The sequence below is a fragment of the Rhinolophus sinicus genome, linkage group LG14, assembly GCF_036562045.2.
Source record: "Rhinolophus sinicus isolate RSC01 linkage group LG14, ASM3656204v1, whole genome shotgun sequence".
NCBI classification, from domain to species: domain Eukaryota; kingdom Metazoa; phylum Chordata; class Mammalia; order Chiroptera; family Rhinolophidae; genus Rhinolophus; species Rhinolophus sinicus.
Window position 1 is genome coordinate 4495220 of NC_133763.1, and position 17406 is coordinate 4512625.

Here is a 17406-nt window from a genome sequence, read left to right on the forward strand (position 1 = left end):
TTACACTATTTAAAGCTTTCAATATATATAATGTGGAATATGGAATATGGTATGTTTTTTAGATTAACTTTGAAAACCAGATTTTCTTAGACATGGTAGTATAAAATACTATTTGTCTTAATATTTTTAAATGGACTACACACATGCATGCATGGCCAGGCTCTACTATTGATTATATAGATTTGTTCAAAGTAACTTTCACCTAACTCACTATAATTTTAGTATTTATATAAATGAGCAGTGTTTATATCAACCAAAAACATTAGTTCGGCCTTATTAAATGGAATGCGATTTTAATGTAAAGAATGGTGCTACTAACCTGCCACAAAAATAGTTTGGCTTTGGGTTATTTTTCCAGTAATGATCATGTTGTCACCTATTCATACTGTTGCCTGGCCACCAGTGAGCAACAGCTTGAAATTCTAATATAGGTCCTTACATTGGTATACTCTGTGACTTTTAAAAAAATGTTTGTTCTGCTTTGTTTTACTTGGGAAGTCTAGGGCAGCAGAATCTCTGACGTTGACCTAGTTTGTACCTTAGAGAAATGAGAGGATTCTGCCTGCGTTACTGTATATAATATGTGCTTCCATGTAATATATGGAGGAAGGGCATAATACTGTGCTTTGTCTTTAAGACATTTTTAAAATTCCAGCACTTTGCAAATAAATGCATTAGTTATTATATTTTAACCTCCACTGCCTCCCCCATAAAAAGAGGGAGGAGTTACTGAAGTTAATTGCTTATCTGGGGTTGAGTTGATGGGAAGTGAAAGTGGACTTGAGAATTTTTGTTTCAACTTTAAAGGTTGTTCTCATTCCAAAACTGTGAAGTTCATATCTTTGATTCCTTTCATCTTATATGCCTAGTACACAATAGGCACTATGTAAGTGTATGCTGGTGTTATTATTTTTGCTTTCTGGCAGTGCCAGAATCATCAAAAATGTTGGGATCAATAGGGCATTAGTTGTGTCAGGACTGAATTTTTCTCAGACATACGTTTTACCTTGTATTTTGTCTCTGTCTGGAATTATGTTTAGATAGGAACTAATTAGGAATAAACAGCACTAGATTCCAGTGGTCCAAATAGGTGACCTGAATTCTGGGACCACTGGACTCCCAACAGCCACACAGTGTGAGCGTGTGATGTGTGTGTGCATGTGTATGTGTATGTATTTATACTTTTATCATTCTATATATATAAATATAGATTCAGCTACCTTCCTCTAAGTCTGAAGGAAGATGAAATCAGAAGCAAAGTTCAAGAGGATGGTAACCACTAATGCATCAGAACACCCGGTACAAGGGAACTTTGAGTAGCAGAAGGGGATCTCCTATTCTGTAAATGGAGTTTTTAAGAATTCCCCCACCTGCTCCAGTCTTCTACTAGCAAACAGGGATCTGTTCTCCCCTCTAGCCCCTACATTTACTGTTGGGGTTCTACCGTATTCAAGGGGATTCCCCCTTATGCTTACAAGGGGAACCCCTCAAGAGTGGGGCATCCCCAACCCATTTGTCCCCTGCCTAATTTCACTTAAGGCTGTAAAGTTGCTGTGGACCACCGTGGTGCTATCCCACTGTAACTCACTGAGCAGCCTGAGTTCCTGTATCTGGTTCGGATGAACTTGGATGGTCAAACTTGACTTTCCTTTGCTGCCTTGGTCAAGGCACTTTGCCTCGTCACGGCCTGTGATTCTGTCTGTGGATGGATGTGTGTCATCCTCCAGAATGAAGTACCTGAGAGTAGAGACTGTGCATTATTCACTCTCATACTCCCCTCCCCCAACCCCAGCCTGGCACATAGGAAGCAATTAGTAAATGCACGTTGACTACTTTCTCTTTTCTTACAGTCTATTTTGGTAGGCAGCTTTTCTTCTGGTTCTTTTTTTTTCTTTGCTAAGTAAAATGTATTCTTTTTAAAGGTATTGAACTAATGTTTCCATTGCGTTTACATTAAAAACATCTATCATTTTATATATGTGTACATATATATATATAAATTATAATGAAATATTTTTCAGCCCTGAAAAAGAAGGAAATCCTGCCGTTTATAACAACAAGAATGAACATGGAGGACATTATCCTAAGTGAAATAAGCCAGACACAGAAGAAGAAATATCTCATGATACCACTTATATGAGGAATCTGGTTAGACTCATAGACGCAGTAAGTGGAATGGTGGCTGGCGAGGGCAGGGGCGGGGGAGAGGTATTAGTCAGAGGCTTCCAAGTTTCAGTTATACAATATGAGCAGTCCTGGAGATCTGCTGTGCGGCACGTGCCGATAGTTACAACACTGGATTGTGTACTTCAATTTTGCTAAAAGGGTAGGTCTTCAGTGTCCTCGTCACAAAAATTAGTGAAGTGATCAGGAGAAGATGTTTGGAGGTGATGGATATGTTTATGGACAGATTGTGGTGATGGCTTCACCAGTATATACTCATCTCCAAACTCGTCAGCTAAGTACAGCTTTTTGTATGTCGGTCACACCTCAATAAAGAGGTTTAAGAAAAAAAAAAGAAAAGGCAATGATAGTTGTATAGTTGAATGTAACTAATATGTTATTGGCACCATTTTCTAGGTAGCTTACAGTGAGTTATAAACAGTTTACACAACCTTCTCGTCAGTTACATCAGGGGAGGTATTATTATCTTCATTTAACAGGTGAGGAAACCCAGGTAGAAACAGGTTAATAATCTTCACATTATTTATGATACTACAATTAAATATTTCAAAACACTTTTATAACTTCCTTTTTGGATGAGGCTGAAGTTATATGTGTAAGGTTGAAGACAAGGTAATACTCTCTAGTCTAAGGCTTCCTTAGCTACTACAACACACAGCATACACTTAACAATGCTGTATCTACATAATTAACTATTGGCTTCACTTAATTTCAAAATTGGTTTTTTATTCAAACGTGCTCATAGGAGAAAAGAAAAAAAAAAGAAAGCTCATCCGTTATTTCTAGTACCCAGAACTAACCACTGAGGTGTAAATACAGTTGTTTTTTTCTGTGCCTAGCTAAAATTGTTTTTTGGTGTTTATAAATTGGATCTTAGTGTATTTGTGCTCTTAGTAATTAATATGTTTCAAAATGATTAAATCTTTTTAATATTTTAATGGTATGGATATACTATAATTGATTTAATCAGTCTTCCATTATGGTTTTTTTTTTTTTTTTTTTTTTTTGCCATTATAAACAACTCTTTAGTGAATGTTCCTGAAACTGAAGTTTTCTATCTATTATTGCCTTAGGATAAATTCTAAAAGGTGAATTTCTGGCAAAGGGAATGAACATTTTAATAAGTCTTATTAGTATCCCCTGGTTACCCTCCAGAAATGCTCTCAAAAGTGTAAAAAGAAAATTCTATTAGGGAGGTATTTTTAATATGTTGGGAAGCGAAATACCTAGTTCTAAGAACAACACAAAAGCCAGAAACCTTAAAGAAAAAGGTTGACAGAATTGACTATATAAATTATAAAACTTTTGTTTTTCAAAAACACAATCAACAAAGGTTTTTTAAAAGTAAACTTGGAAAAAGAAATTTGGGATATATGTGACAGGCAGGCTTAATATCACTAATATACAAATGGATCTTATACATCGATAAGACAAACACCTATCGAGTAGTAGAAAAGTGTACAAAGGATGGATATTAGAAAATCACATAAGAAGAAATACAAGTTACTAGTAAACATATGAAAAGATGTTCAGACTTCGCCAGTAATCACAGAAGTATGCATAAAAAACACCAATAGATAAGTAATTTTAACCCATCAGAGGAATAGGAAAATGAATATAGTTGGGAAAGTAGGTAGGAATAAGTTCTCTGGTAGACTGGATATATGCATCAAAGTATGCAATGTTTATGTATCTTTTTACCCAGCAATTTCAGTTCTGGGAATTTATCCTAGACAGGTATGTTAAGATGTCTGTGCAAGGATGCTCATTGTAGCATAGTTTATAAGCCTAAAAAACTTGAGCTTCTATCAGTGTGGGGTTATTTACATACATTATGGCACATGCTTGTAGTGAATTATTGACCAGTCATTAGTAAGATTGATGTGGCGTTATATAAGTCCAAGGCTTATTGTTGAGTTAAAAAAAAAAAAAGGCAATATATTAACATGTAATTGGAATACTTAATTCAAACAATATTGGGCACCTATTTTGTTGAGCACTAGGGATATATATACAAAGGATGCCCAAAAAATGTATACACATTTTCAAAAAGGAAAGCTGTATTAAAATTGTAATACTCAATATACACCGATAACAGAAGATGAACACAAGTCACCTTTGACTTCTGCAGTTGTAAGAGGTGCTCAAAGTGGTTCCCATCAGCGTCCAGACACTTTTGATCCCAGCAAACTACTGCTTGAACAATGTTGAGCAAAGTGTCCACTTGTATACATTTTTTGGCACCCCCAGTGTATGTTGTTGCCAAACAGCACAGCTGCGGTCCCTAGAGCATATACGTAAGTTCCTGCTGAGTGCAAGCGTGGAAGGTGGTTTAAAAGGCTCTTCACCAGAATGGGGACAATAATTATCTCAGCAGGATTTCAGTTTCTAAGAGTCTTTCTCAATACCCTTCCTGTACTGTCTTATATTGAGAATATAATTTATATTGACTATATAATCCCAAAAAAAACCAAACCCAATAAAACTATTTTAATTTGGGGGTAGAGAAATTAACTCTGATAATCAATGAGAGGCCTTTGCCCAGGACTTCTGGGAAGGGGTACTGTTCATTCTTCCTTTTCTCCAGCTACTGTGAGCCAGTTTTGCCCTGCCCCCCAAAATAAACACAAAAGGTTTAAAAGATGAAAACCAGTTGTTTCTTTTCTTAGAAAATTCCAATCCCTTTAAACTATTATTTATTTTTCAAAAGCTTAAGTTCACATGCAGATGTTCAAGGAATCATCTATCTCAATAAACCCTACATTCTGGCCCTGCCCTCTAATCCATCCCTGTAGTGAAGCCAGTAATCTTTTCAAAATGCAAATCTGATCCTATCACCCCACCCACACTTAAAACCCTACAAAGGTTCCAATTATTTTCTGTTGGTCTACATATCAAAACACCTTTTTGCCTGCAGAGCCTGGCAAGGTCTGCCTGTCTTCCTCCACTCCTGCCTGGTTCCCTCCTCCCTCCACGTTTGCTTTGATCCCTGTCTGGCCTTTGCACAAGCTGTTCCCTGTGCGTAAGCTCTTCCCTCCCTTCTCCTGACTAATCCTTTGGTCACTTCCGCAGAACAGTTTTCCCTGACCACCCACACCCCCCAACATTCCAACATCCTGTCACAGGTTCGCCTAGCATTTTTCAGTTCTCCTTCACAACACTGTCACAACTGCAGTTTTTAAACATGTAATTGTTTGATTGTTGCACACTCACCCAATGAGTTGATAGCTTCACGAGGGCAGGGACCATTTCTGGTTTTGCTCAACGTTGTGTTTATTGCCAGCATCTAGAAGCAGTGACTCTGCCATCGCAGACAATCAGTAAGGATTTGCTGGATGAATCAATACGTGAATGCGCGAGTTTACAAGCACTACCTTGAACACACAACCTTGAACTTTCAACAAAAGAGTAAAATAAAACAGAGTTCAGAATTTTACTGGATAAACTAGTAGAGGAGAAATATGTTGTGGAAGGTTTCAAGTGTTGATAATTGCATGTTATTCAATGTAAGGTATTGCCATAGAGTATGTAGTCGTGGCAAGGTTGTTTTGAAATTTCTTTTAAATTAAAACTGGTGAATAAAATTTCCAATTAAAATTATTAGCTTATTAAAAATATAGACAAACATTATTTAATCTGTGAAGTTACGCTTTTAATTAAAAGGTTTTTTAGTTCCAAATTTAATAATAGCTAACCATTTTGTGATTGCAGTTTCTCTATATTCTGATAAATTGCAAATAGGAGTTAGCTTACTGTATCCTCAGAGAGATGAAGTAGAAAGTCCAATGCCTCCTTTGTATATATGTTACACAAAAATCTATTCTTTTTACAGTATGAATTCTTATTTAGGCTGCAAAGAATGAGAACAATGGAGTAGGGGTTTGATATTTATTTTTTATCAAGAGCTAAATTATTAAAACCACATGTACTCTCAGGCTGTTATGTGAAGTCACTAGGATGTGGATAAAAAGGCAGGTATTTATTGAAACAAAAACCACCCATACACTGCTAATTTCTTAGGAGTTCCATCTCAACAATTTAGTTTTCAGCTTCTATTTGATTCACAGATTCATTTCTCTGATAGGCCCATTAACTGGGCTCTGTGCAGTAGCCACACTCATTCACCTCTTTCATAAATTTACAAATGCAAGCCAGTTACCCTCAGAAGGACCAGGTGTGGAAGGGAGAAAGATTCCAAGGCCAGAAACGTCCAGTGCTGTGAAGAAACGCCCTTAAGCAGGCCGTGCTACACAACTTCATGTGTTAGTTTCATAGGGAGCTTAAATTCCAATTTAGGTAACTCCCTTCCCCCAGAATGTGGAGTTGATGTCGAGGACAGAAACTAAAGCTACTGGAAGCAAATAAATCATGAGATCGGTCTTTACAAAAGAAACCACCATCCCAAAGATGTGGTCAGTGTGCTCAAGATTGAGAATACATCCGGGCCTGGAATGGAACTGCTTCCCTGAAAACTTAATCTCTTAGGCTAGTCCAGTGCCCTTCAAACAGGGGTGTGCTTCGCCCTAGAGGAATACAAAGAATTTCCAAGGGCTATGTGAGCTCAGAGACAGTTTTAAAGAGAATTAGTTGTCAGACTTCCAACTGCCTTCTATACTCTTTTCCCCAAAACTGAACTGCTGCTCTTTTCAAGCTGGTTTTCCTTTCCCATCTCCCCTTTCACAATCCCCCTTCTCCCACCTCACCAGAAAAGGCAAACCTTTCACCCATCCCTAATCTAACTGTTCCATTGCCCAGATGGAAAAGGGGGCCCGAGACAAATAGACAAAGTGAATGCCACCAATCACTTGGTAGCTACATTCTGCAACTTGAATGGTTTCCAGCTTTTGCCTTCAACAAAACTGAAGAAGGGCCTAATGGAAGAGTCACTTGGTCATTAAAAATAACTTTCAACGATAGATCACTAAGGGTTTTTTGCACATAACTTGGAAGGAGTTTAAAGAATTTTGCGACATAGCTAAAACAAAACCCCCTCTATTCTCATCATATTTTTTTATGACCAAGTGTTCTCAGCACATATTCAAAAGAAGAAAAGGTGGAATACAATGATGACAAACGCTTTCTCACTGTAGCCAACAAATTCTTGGCATGTTAATTAGTTGAAAAAACTCAGCTAACTAAGGAATGTATTTCCAATAAATGTTTGTCATGTTTAACATCAATATATTTATGTTGCTTTGACCAAATGTGCACTAATAATTATCATGGTAACTCATTTCAGGGTATTTATAACATTTAGGGTCATTGGAATTTTTAAAATTAAATTTAAATTGATAATAGATTTCTGAGTATAAATATATTCTAAAGCTGTAGGGAAGTGGAATAGAAATAAAGGAATAATGTACATTTTCCAAGTCAAGGTGTTTTTAAATGAATGATGGTGGATATCAAGTAATTACGGTCTATAGATTCCATTGAATGGATTTTCTAAGAAGATACAATTTTATTTTGCTGTATCAATATTTACAACATGCCAGAAATGACATTCATTACCACAGTTTCAACTTACAATGAAAATACCTCAGATGCTACCTTAAGAATGCATGAAAGAGTACGTAGTGTTTCACAGTTATTTGGGGAGGACACTGGCCTAGTTCAGTGTTTCCCAAATGCTATTTTTCACCAGTTGGTGGTGAAATGAAAAATAAAGACAATTGAGAGAATTTTTCATAAAGGTAAATTTGTTCAACTTAAAAGACTGCTTAATATTCTGAAATTATATCCTTTTTGATATTTTAGACTGAAGATACATGGTTTGAAATTATGTTGTGAATGGTTGGTAGCATTTTAAAAAATGTTCTTCATTGCTCCCCAAATGGTTTAAATTATTTTTTTCTTACTAATTCACAAAATTCAAAACCCTGAGTGAATCACGGTCTCATGGAATATAAAGGGGAATATTTTATACAACAGACTATTTTGGAATTACTGAGGAATGGAGACAGCCAATTTACCACCTAGTTTAATGGACATAGCCAGCAACCAGTTTAATGGTAGTTTTTGAGTTTGTACTGTGTTCCAAACACTAGAATTTAATAGATAAATAAGGTTGTTCCAACCCCCAAGACAGTGAGGAAGAGGAACGTGTAAATTAATAATTATAATGATTAAGTGTTGATAGAGATATGTACAAATTACTATGGAAACATGGAGGCTAGAATGTTGCTGGTTTGAAAAATTGAATTGCTAGGGAATATAGATCTTTGAGCAGGGTTTTGATACAGATAATGAAATCTGTCAAAATTAAAGCGAGGAAATTTTAAGTAGTGTGTTTGGATTATAGAAATACTGGAGATGAAATTTGAAAAGAAAGAAGGAGAGATCAATAAAGAGTTTGGGTTTTATCCTGAAAGTCGTGGGGAGACTGAAAGATTTTTAAGTAAGGGAACAACGAAGTCAGCTACTTCTTAATAACATCTAATTCCTAATTATACGCATGCTCACCCAACATTCTGATCTTTAATTTGGCCTCCTATGTAGATTCACCCACTAGGAAAAATCCTCTTTGTAGATAAGATAGGTGATCCTGCCAGATAAATGTATTGAAAATTAATGAATTCTCAGTTTCTTCTGAATTTGATTGGTTTGAGGTAGTATCCAACATCTATTATAATATATTTTAAATACAGTGAGATCAAGCCAGTTTGGGGATGCCCACACCTGATTTGCAGGCCTGAGATAATATTACTGAGATCAACAAGCTATTCCCCTCTGTAGGAGAAGTCCTGAGTCAGAAGCTAACAGGGCTTCTAATGACTTTCTCTGTGGTACCCTGAAGACTGCATGCCCACCGTGTTTCCCCGAAAATAAGACCTGGCCGGACAATCAGCTCTAATGCGTCTTTTGGAGCAAAAATTAATATAAGGCCCGGTCTTATATAAGACCTGGTATTATATGATATGCTATGATATGATATAAGACCTGGTCTTATGTAATATAAGACCGGGTCTTACATTAATTTTTGCTTCAAAAGACGCATTAGAGCTGATTGTCTGGCTAGGTCTCATTTTTGGGGAAACGTGGCGTCAGCCTCTCACCTCTCAGGTGTACTGAGAATTCCATAGTCAGGATGGCAATAATTCCATAAAAGATGGTAATGACACTTTAAAATTCCTTAACACAACTTCCAGAAATGAAGATAAAGCTCTTCCAAACATTTGTGATTGACCAACCTAAAATCTGCCTCACACTTTTAGGTATATTACTCTTGCAACAAGAACCATAAAGATGGCTGTGCCATTACGCCTCCGTTCTCAAAAGGAGTGGACCAGACAGTGTGGGTGGAGAAGGAAAACTCCCCAAGTCCCTTTGGATAAACTGCTCAAAGTGGTTGCATTGCTTAAACCGTGGCTCAGCAGAGTCTGCGTGTCCAACGACAGTCAATGTAAGGGAGGTAAGTTGTTTTCCTGTTGGGGAGAAGAGAATGAAGCCATTAATTTTGCCTTGATACGTTTTGTCACAGCGCTGAGGTGTGTTTCCCCAGGCCAGTCACGGCCAGCGTTGTACTGTACAAAGTCATTATGCCTCACTGGTCAGTGGAACAGTCAGGCTCGTTGAACAAGTACAATTCAGGTGCAGCCCACTTTTTTCTTCTAACCTAACCTAACACTATGGGATTCTGTTGTTGACTCTTGACTATTTCAGGATTTTCAGGTTTGCTCAAGAGACATAAGTGATCAATTTGTGATTCAGAGATTTCCCCTTTCTCACATGCTCCATGTTGCTTCAGTTAATACGTTTACATCTACAACAATATTCACAAAGGATGGGCGTCAGTCACACAGTTTTAACGTAGACTTCAGTTTTCACATTGTGCGGCTTGGGGAAATTACCTAACATCTCTAGACCCTGTTTTTCTCATTTGTAAAATGGAGCTGCTACTAGAGTGGTAGTAACCTCATAAATCTGTTGTGAAAATGTGAGTGATCTGTGTAAAGCAGAGCCTAGCAAATATAAAGCAACAAGTTAATTTCTTCAACTTTTCAAATACTTACTGCATGCCTATTGCTGTGCTAAGTGCTGGAGATAAAATGATAAACCGGAATAGACACAGTTCCTGCTCTCAGGAAGCAGGCCGTCTGATGCAGGTGGTGACAGCCACAAAAAGTGAAAAGGAGAAGGGGAGGAAAGGGGGAGAGGAAACTGGTGCTCTTGGCGCTTAAAATAGGAAGATTGGACTTGATTCTTTGGGTGATCAGAGACGACTTTCTGGGGAAATGACTCCTGAGCTGGCATCTGAAGGATGCTTGAGAGTTAATTCGGTCAAGTGGAGAAGAAAGACGGTTTTCCAGCCTGCACAGAGGTGCACAGGCCTGCTGAGAAGGAGTCATCGCAGGTTGGAAGGATGGAAGTCGCTGAAGGGAGCAGGACGTGTGGGAAGGTGGGTGTGAGATAGAGTGAGTGGGGGCCACTGCGCAGGGCCCGGGAGCAGTTTTAAGTTCGTCTTTTTGCAGCGACCGCTGGGAAGCTGCTGAAGGGCTTTTGAATGAGGTAGGAGGAAGGGCAGCAGGAAGTATGATCAGTTGGATTTTGAGATCTCTTGGCTGTAGAATGGATAAGAAGACCAGAGGGAATAGAGGCTGTGGTCAGAGATGATGCAAGCTTGGAGCAGGTTGGTAAAGGCACAGGTGGAAGGAACTGGACGTGTCTGAGAGAGATTGGGGGGGGATTTACAGAAGTTGGTTACGGATGGGATATGGGGATTAAAAAAGAACAAAGTGTTGACGATGACTCTTAGGTTTCCGACACCATTCACTGCAACAGGTAACATCAGAAGAGCAAAGTTTGGGGGTAAAATTACGTATATTTGGAAATCTGTTTGAAGTTCTTTGGAGATATTTAAGAGGATACATTAAGATGCTAGAGCTCAGAATACATATATCATAAATACATATATGTGTGTACACACATGCACATACGTAGATGTCATCTGCATATAGGTGGGGGCTTTTCACCTGTAAAATGGGCATATTACTCCTACATCACAGAGTGTTGTAAGAATTGAGTTGGAGATGGCGCATGAAAAGTGCCTTGGTATATTTAAATAACTCTGCTAGGCTAAAAGAGAGCAAGGAAAAGGTGCTGGGTCCAGTAGCGGCAGAGTAATGTGGAAATGCCTGAGAAAATGCTGCCGGGAGTGTCTGGCAAGCAGCGGCCTGAATCTCATGTGGTGGACAGAATAATCTGGTGTATCCCACTTGCGAACACTTCTAGATTCTGTTAGTAAGCTGCTTAGGTGTTTTCTGAATAAACAGTTATTGCATCTGAGCACTGGAAAGGCTCTTATTAATACTAATTACAACAGAAAAAGTATTCCAGGACGTTCTCGTGGAAATTCATGAACATTTCCTGAGGGTGACCAGTCCAACGTGGTACAGTTAGAGGAAGATTCTGGGACTAAAGAGTAGACGTTGGCCACAGAAACAAGTGCAAAGGTGCATTTGAGGAGGAGTGAAGAGTACAGAGACTAACTTAAAAAAAAAACAGCCACCACAAACAAACAAAAACAGTGACATAAGAGCACAGCGGGATGACAGAGGTGACATTATCTTGGAATTAATATCATTTGGGGAACGATAGGAGATGATATCAGGTAAGTCAGGGGCCAAAGGGTGGAAAGCAAGTAAGTGATGGGGATGCAGGAGAAGATTTTAAGCAAGGAAGTGATGTGATTAGACCTGCTTTTGGATGGAATGGTTTCAGACCATCAAATAGACCAGAGTGGAATCGAAGACTGGAGAGACGCGTATAGTCATGATGCCGTTGCAATAGGACAAGTCAAAGACAAAAGGCTGCCGTCCAGGAGGCATGGGAAAGTGGTCTGGAGTGGAAGTATTTAGATTCATATTTGGGAATTATCAGTCCACCATAGTGGACTAATAAATGCAGTCAACGCAGGAGAACTTGTCAAGTGAGACGAGGTACAGAATTTAAAAAGAAGCCCGTGAAACAGCATCATTTGATGAACAGCTACAAGAAGAGGGTCCTGAGAAGGTTTCTCGTCTGATAATCCTCATTCTCGAAAGTTCTTTCTTGTGTCGAACTTAGCTCTCTCATGCTGTCCTCTAAGTCAGTTTCTTCTGTTCACGCCCCAGTTGAGCTAGAAAGCAGCTGTTCATCGTCCTGTGTAGAACCACCCTTCCCATGCCTGAATACTGTTATTAAGCAGCCTGGCAGTCTCCTCTAACTTGGGCTAAATCATTTCTAGCTCCTACTTTTTCCAACCCTTTAATCATCTCTGTGGCTCCCTGTTGACTCCCTTCCACTTTCTCCACGTCCCTCTTTGAGTTGAGTCTGTTGCTGGACCTTGTACTTTGGAGATTCCCTCTGAGGATCACAGAAGAGTTTTCTTCGATATCTCCTGTGGTAACTACGTGCGCCAGTGCTGTGCTTGGATTTGCTTGTGTTAAATACAGGATTTCTAGTAAAGCGGCTTACTGTGGCCCCTTACGTCTAACCAGCTAAGTTGTTGTATTTCTTGTTAGCATCCAAGCCTGTGGATTGTGACGTTTCAAAGAGGTAACGCTCAATACCCCTACGTGACGGAGTGAACTGCGATGCTCTGCCCTGGTCTCATGGGTCCGTCTGGGTAGGAGGCGCGAGCTTTGGACTCCATGCACTTCCAAAGCATGACATGGACCACGAGGGTGTTTCATCGCCCTTTTCTTGTTTTAACTGTAAATTCAGATTAAACTGTAAATATGACAGAAGCTCCCTTGTTTCACTCATCTCACATGTCTGACTACCTTACTCCACTGTGGACTCTTTGAAGGAGGAGCACGACGCTGGCTGTTTTCATATACTCAGTTCACTTGTTTAACTCAAGGAAAACACGCTGGATGCCTGCCTTAAATCAGCTGGGTAAAAGGAAGGTCTTGTGCAGCGACGGCACTCCAGCTCGTTGGTGGTAACTTAGTTATTGCTGAGCAGTGTGGACAGGACGACGCTGAAGCAGTGTCCCAAAGCATCAGAAAACGCCGTGGCAAGTGGAATTGCTGGGCGTTAGAACTGTGATTGCTGTCACACCTTGTTTGCCGTGGAGCTGGGATGTGGGAGAGGAGGACAGGTAGTCCCTCCTGGACGTTAACAGTGAGAGGCATGCCTTCATCCTGTGTGATGTCTTGGGCCCAGACTCACAGACCAGTCCTGCAAGAAAGAAAACAGCGTTTTGTTCAGTTTATAGATCATAGCGAAGACAGCAGAAAACCTCAGAGGTCATGGCCCTGTTTAAAAAAAAAAAAAATCTGTCCACCCACTCATTTTGCACAATTGCACAAGGTCTGTTTTTAGTAGCTTTTGGAAACTGTGTGAGTGCTAATCTGCATGGTTGCCACACACGGTTCTGAAATGTTATTACAAGAGTTCATGGTTTTTCCCTTGAAGCTGCTCAGAAAATAGTTTTGATTTCATGTAAAAGTTGAAACGCCAGCAGCAGAGGTGTTATTTTTTAATTAATCAAATTCAGCTGCCACTTTCAAAGTTCCACAAGAAATCTTACGGTGCAATTGCTAAATGTTACTTTGACAGCACATTGTCAAATGATTTATTAATAGATGAAGAGCTGGATCACTGAAAACTTAGTGACGTCTTTGCTAGACAGGTAGAGTTTGGTATAAAAGCCGAACTAAGGGAGTTAGTGTGTTGGGGGTATTGTCGAGCCCCTGGAATGTAAGAAATAGGCCTGAAGAACTGTTGGGACATTCAGTTTTAGACACTTTTGTTGTGGTTGTTCTGTGCTTCTTCACTTAACATGAGCCTCCGTGTGGAGGCTTTGGAGAACGGCCTCAAGGATACATGAATCTTTGACAAGTCAGGTAGGTTGACCCCCTCATCACAGGTTCTGCGTCTAAAGCTCGCAGTGAATGGTGGACGTAAGTACTTACAGTATCGCTTTAGTGAGCTGAGAGAGAGGCGTTCTCACTCCACCTTCTTTCTGCGTGACTAGACCACCAACACAGTTTTAACTATCCCTTGGTCTGTAGCTACACCCCAGACTTTCTCCAGAACTGCTGGTTGTCTGCTACCTGTTTGCTGCACGTATCCAGGAACACCTCGGACTCAACAAGTCGGAAGTTACTGAAGCCATCACTTCCCATCAAACCTACTCCTTCTCCTCTCGCACTTGGCGTTGATGCTACGCTTCTCAGCTGTCTTGCACTCTTGCATTTCCTACGTTGGACACACGCAGTCAACCCCCAAGTCTTAGTCTCAATGACCAACTCCTGAAGAGCCGCTGAATCCTTTTCCTCCTCTCCACGCGCTCTCACTGCCCCTGTCCAGGTCTCCTCCTCCCTCCTGAATCCGGCAATGTCCTCCTAACTAGTCTCCGTCCACATCCTACCACTTTGTCTCCCTATTTAAAAAGTTCAGTGACTCCTCACTGCTTGTCAGATAAGGTTCCAACTCCTTAACATGGAATTCACAAATTCTATGGTCTTGCCCCATCTAACTTTGTATTTTAATCTCCCTCCACTTCTTGTCTGGAAAATAGCTCTCTCGCAAGGGTGCTGTTTCTCTTCTGTCTCTGTCTCTGTCGCACCCTCCCACTTTTTATCTTCCTCATCATTTGGTTGATTCCTCATTGTTCTTGAATAAAACCTACCTCAGCTACCATCCTTCCTAGAAAGTCCTTTCTACCTACCTGCGTGCGCGCACGCACATACACACACATACGTACGCACACACACCTGTGTGCCTCTAGAATCCCCAGGACGCATGGCTGTCTTGCCTGTACCCCTGTATCAGCATGCTTGTCTGTACCCTCCTGCGATGAACGCTCTAAAGGGCCATCACGTCCTATGTACCTTTGTATCCATAACTCTCCAGCATAGGGCCTTACTCTGGTAATCCTTCTGTAGGTGTTGACTGAAAAGAATGAAGGAATGTATCATTATTGGTGCCTGCAGCAGAACAATTAGCTGATAGCCGAGGTTCTAAAATAAAATGAACAGGACACCACTTTCTCATTTGCAGTCTTGGAATCTAGGCCTCCCTTTGCCTGGTAACTTTCCCTGTCCATTCCCCCAGGTTAATTACTTATTTCCTCTGCTAACATGCTTTATGATTCTGCGTGTTTGTTAAATCATCTACACGTGTACTTGTGCAAGGATTTTATTGAAAAACCTTAAATATTATGAGAGAACCAGGATTTTAACCATCAGGTTTGAAACCTTTATGGATAGTGTTGTTTTTAAAAAGAGAATCATGGAAATACTTCTTTGCTTATTTTGGAGTACCTGATGAATTTTAACAATTCGCTCTTTGAACATTTTGTATTCTATTTTTACTAGGAAACAGGTTCTTCCTATTTTGTTCATTGAAAATTATGCAAGCATGTGACCGTGACTAAGATACTGATCTGTGCCATCTTTGGTTGATTCACAGAGATGTTGGGTCACTGTTAGTGCCCTCAGAGACTTCAGCGAGAGGGACAAGTTAGAGCTGTTTATTCTTCCGTTTCATTTTTACATTAGATGAATTTAAAACGGGATCGTTTAGTGTAAACCATACTTTTTATGGCGAAGGGACAGCCCTAGGCAAAGGTGCCTCTTTCTTGAACTCTCATGAAACGAGAAGGTGCTCTGTCTTCTTAAATATATACTACGTGCAATTATGCCTTCTGTGTTACTTTCTAAAGGATTTCGCTGTTTTTAATATTCTCTTTCAGTTTGATAATGTCTTTAGGGAGTCAAGCATTTCACATAGGTTTATGTTTCCTTTAACTAAGTTTTACAGGGTAATAGTGTCATGAATATCATACATTTTTAAGAGATATTTATTGGTGAATAAACAAAGCAATAAATCAATACGTAGGGGGATGATGTGCTTTAAATTTGTCTGTGTAACATTTTAAGTATGTTATGGTGGAGATCCATTGTTTTGCTACCAAGCAATCCTTCTTGTGGGACGGCGCCTCCCTCGATTCCTAGCAGAGCTGCCAGGTTCATGTGATCAATGAATCGCAGACTTTTTGAACTTTTCATCTAGAAAATAAGGTCAAGTGCTTTCTAACGGTTGAGATTATAAGATGTAAAGTCTGGATGGTGTTAGTGGTAATGCAGCGGTCTAAAGTTTGGGCTCTGAACTTGAAGAGGTTTCCGCTGGCCAAAGAGGGGACGATATGAACATCAATAAAAATAAGTACAATGGATTGAAACAATCAAATATGCTAGAATCTATCAGTTCACAATGATACAAAAAATGTTAATTGGTTACTTTCACTAGGGAACCAACTCATTATTTTGAACAATAGTTAATAAAGGATTTACCTTGCCTTCCTTGAATTTACTGTACATTAGGGTAGCTAAACAGTTAATGAAGAATTTTTTTTCTCTATAGAGCTATTGCAGCTAATAAACGAAGAAGGAATGATAGACTAGATTACACTCATTTGCAAACCCCTAATGGGCTATGCAATAGAATATCCACCACCCACACATGGTTACCGAGCACTTGAAATGCGGCTGGTCAAATGAGATGTGGTATAAGCAGTGGTGTGATGGTAAATGTTTAATCACTGGCTCTCTGAGATGGAAAAAAAAGTTAGACAACAGCTATAAGTTTTAATGCTGACTAGATATTTGATGATATTAAGGAATTATTGTCAGTTGTTAGGTCTAATGATGGTGTTGCCATTATGTTAAACAATTCTCTTTTAGAGATATGCGCTGAAAAATTTACGGCTGAATTGAAATTATGTATGGAATTTGCTTCAAAATTATCCAGTGCCAATGGGGAGTGATTGGTGGCGGTGGTGGTGGTGGTGGTGGTGGTGGTATACCATGTTTCCCAGAAAATAAGACCTAGCCAGACTATCAGCTCTAATGCGTCTTTTGGAGCAAAAATTAATATAAGACCTGGTATTATATTATATTATACTACCCTGTATGATATGATATGATATGATATGATATGATATGATATGATATGATATGATATGATATGATATAATATGATATGGTATATTAGACCCAGTCTTATATTACATTAAAATAAGATTGGGTTTTATGTTAATTTTTGCTCCAAATGACGCATTAGAGCTGATGGTCCGGCTAGATCTTATTTTCAGAGAAACATGGTAGGTTATGACAATTACTAATATAAGAGAAAGAAGGGGAAGTAGACATGTAAAGGAACGGAGACGAGACTGGATATTTATGTGATTCCGGTCCCTGGGTCCAGTTCCCCAGGACCCACATCAATCTC

General features: G+C 39.4%; 1 long non-coding RNA gene across 2 annotated transcripts in view; it reads left to right on the forward strand.

Moving 5' to 3' along the window:
• Nucleotides 1–17406, forward strand: part of LOC109444232 (uncharacterized) — a 104619-nt gene that overhangs the window by 1834 nt on the left and 85379 nt on the right. For both annotated transcript variants that reach the window (XR_012491912.1, XR_012491911.1), the window contains exons 3-4: nucleotides 2022–2166; nucleotides 9399–9595. This is a non-coding gene — a long non-coding RNA (uncharacterized LOC109444232). The remainder of the gene's footprint in view (nucleotides 1–2021; nucleotides 2167–9398; nucleotides 9596–17406) is intronic.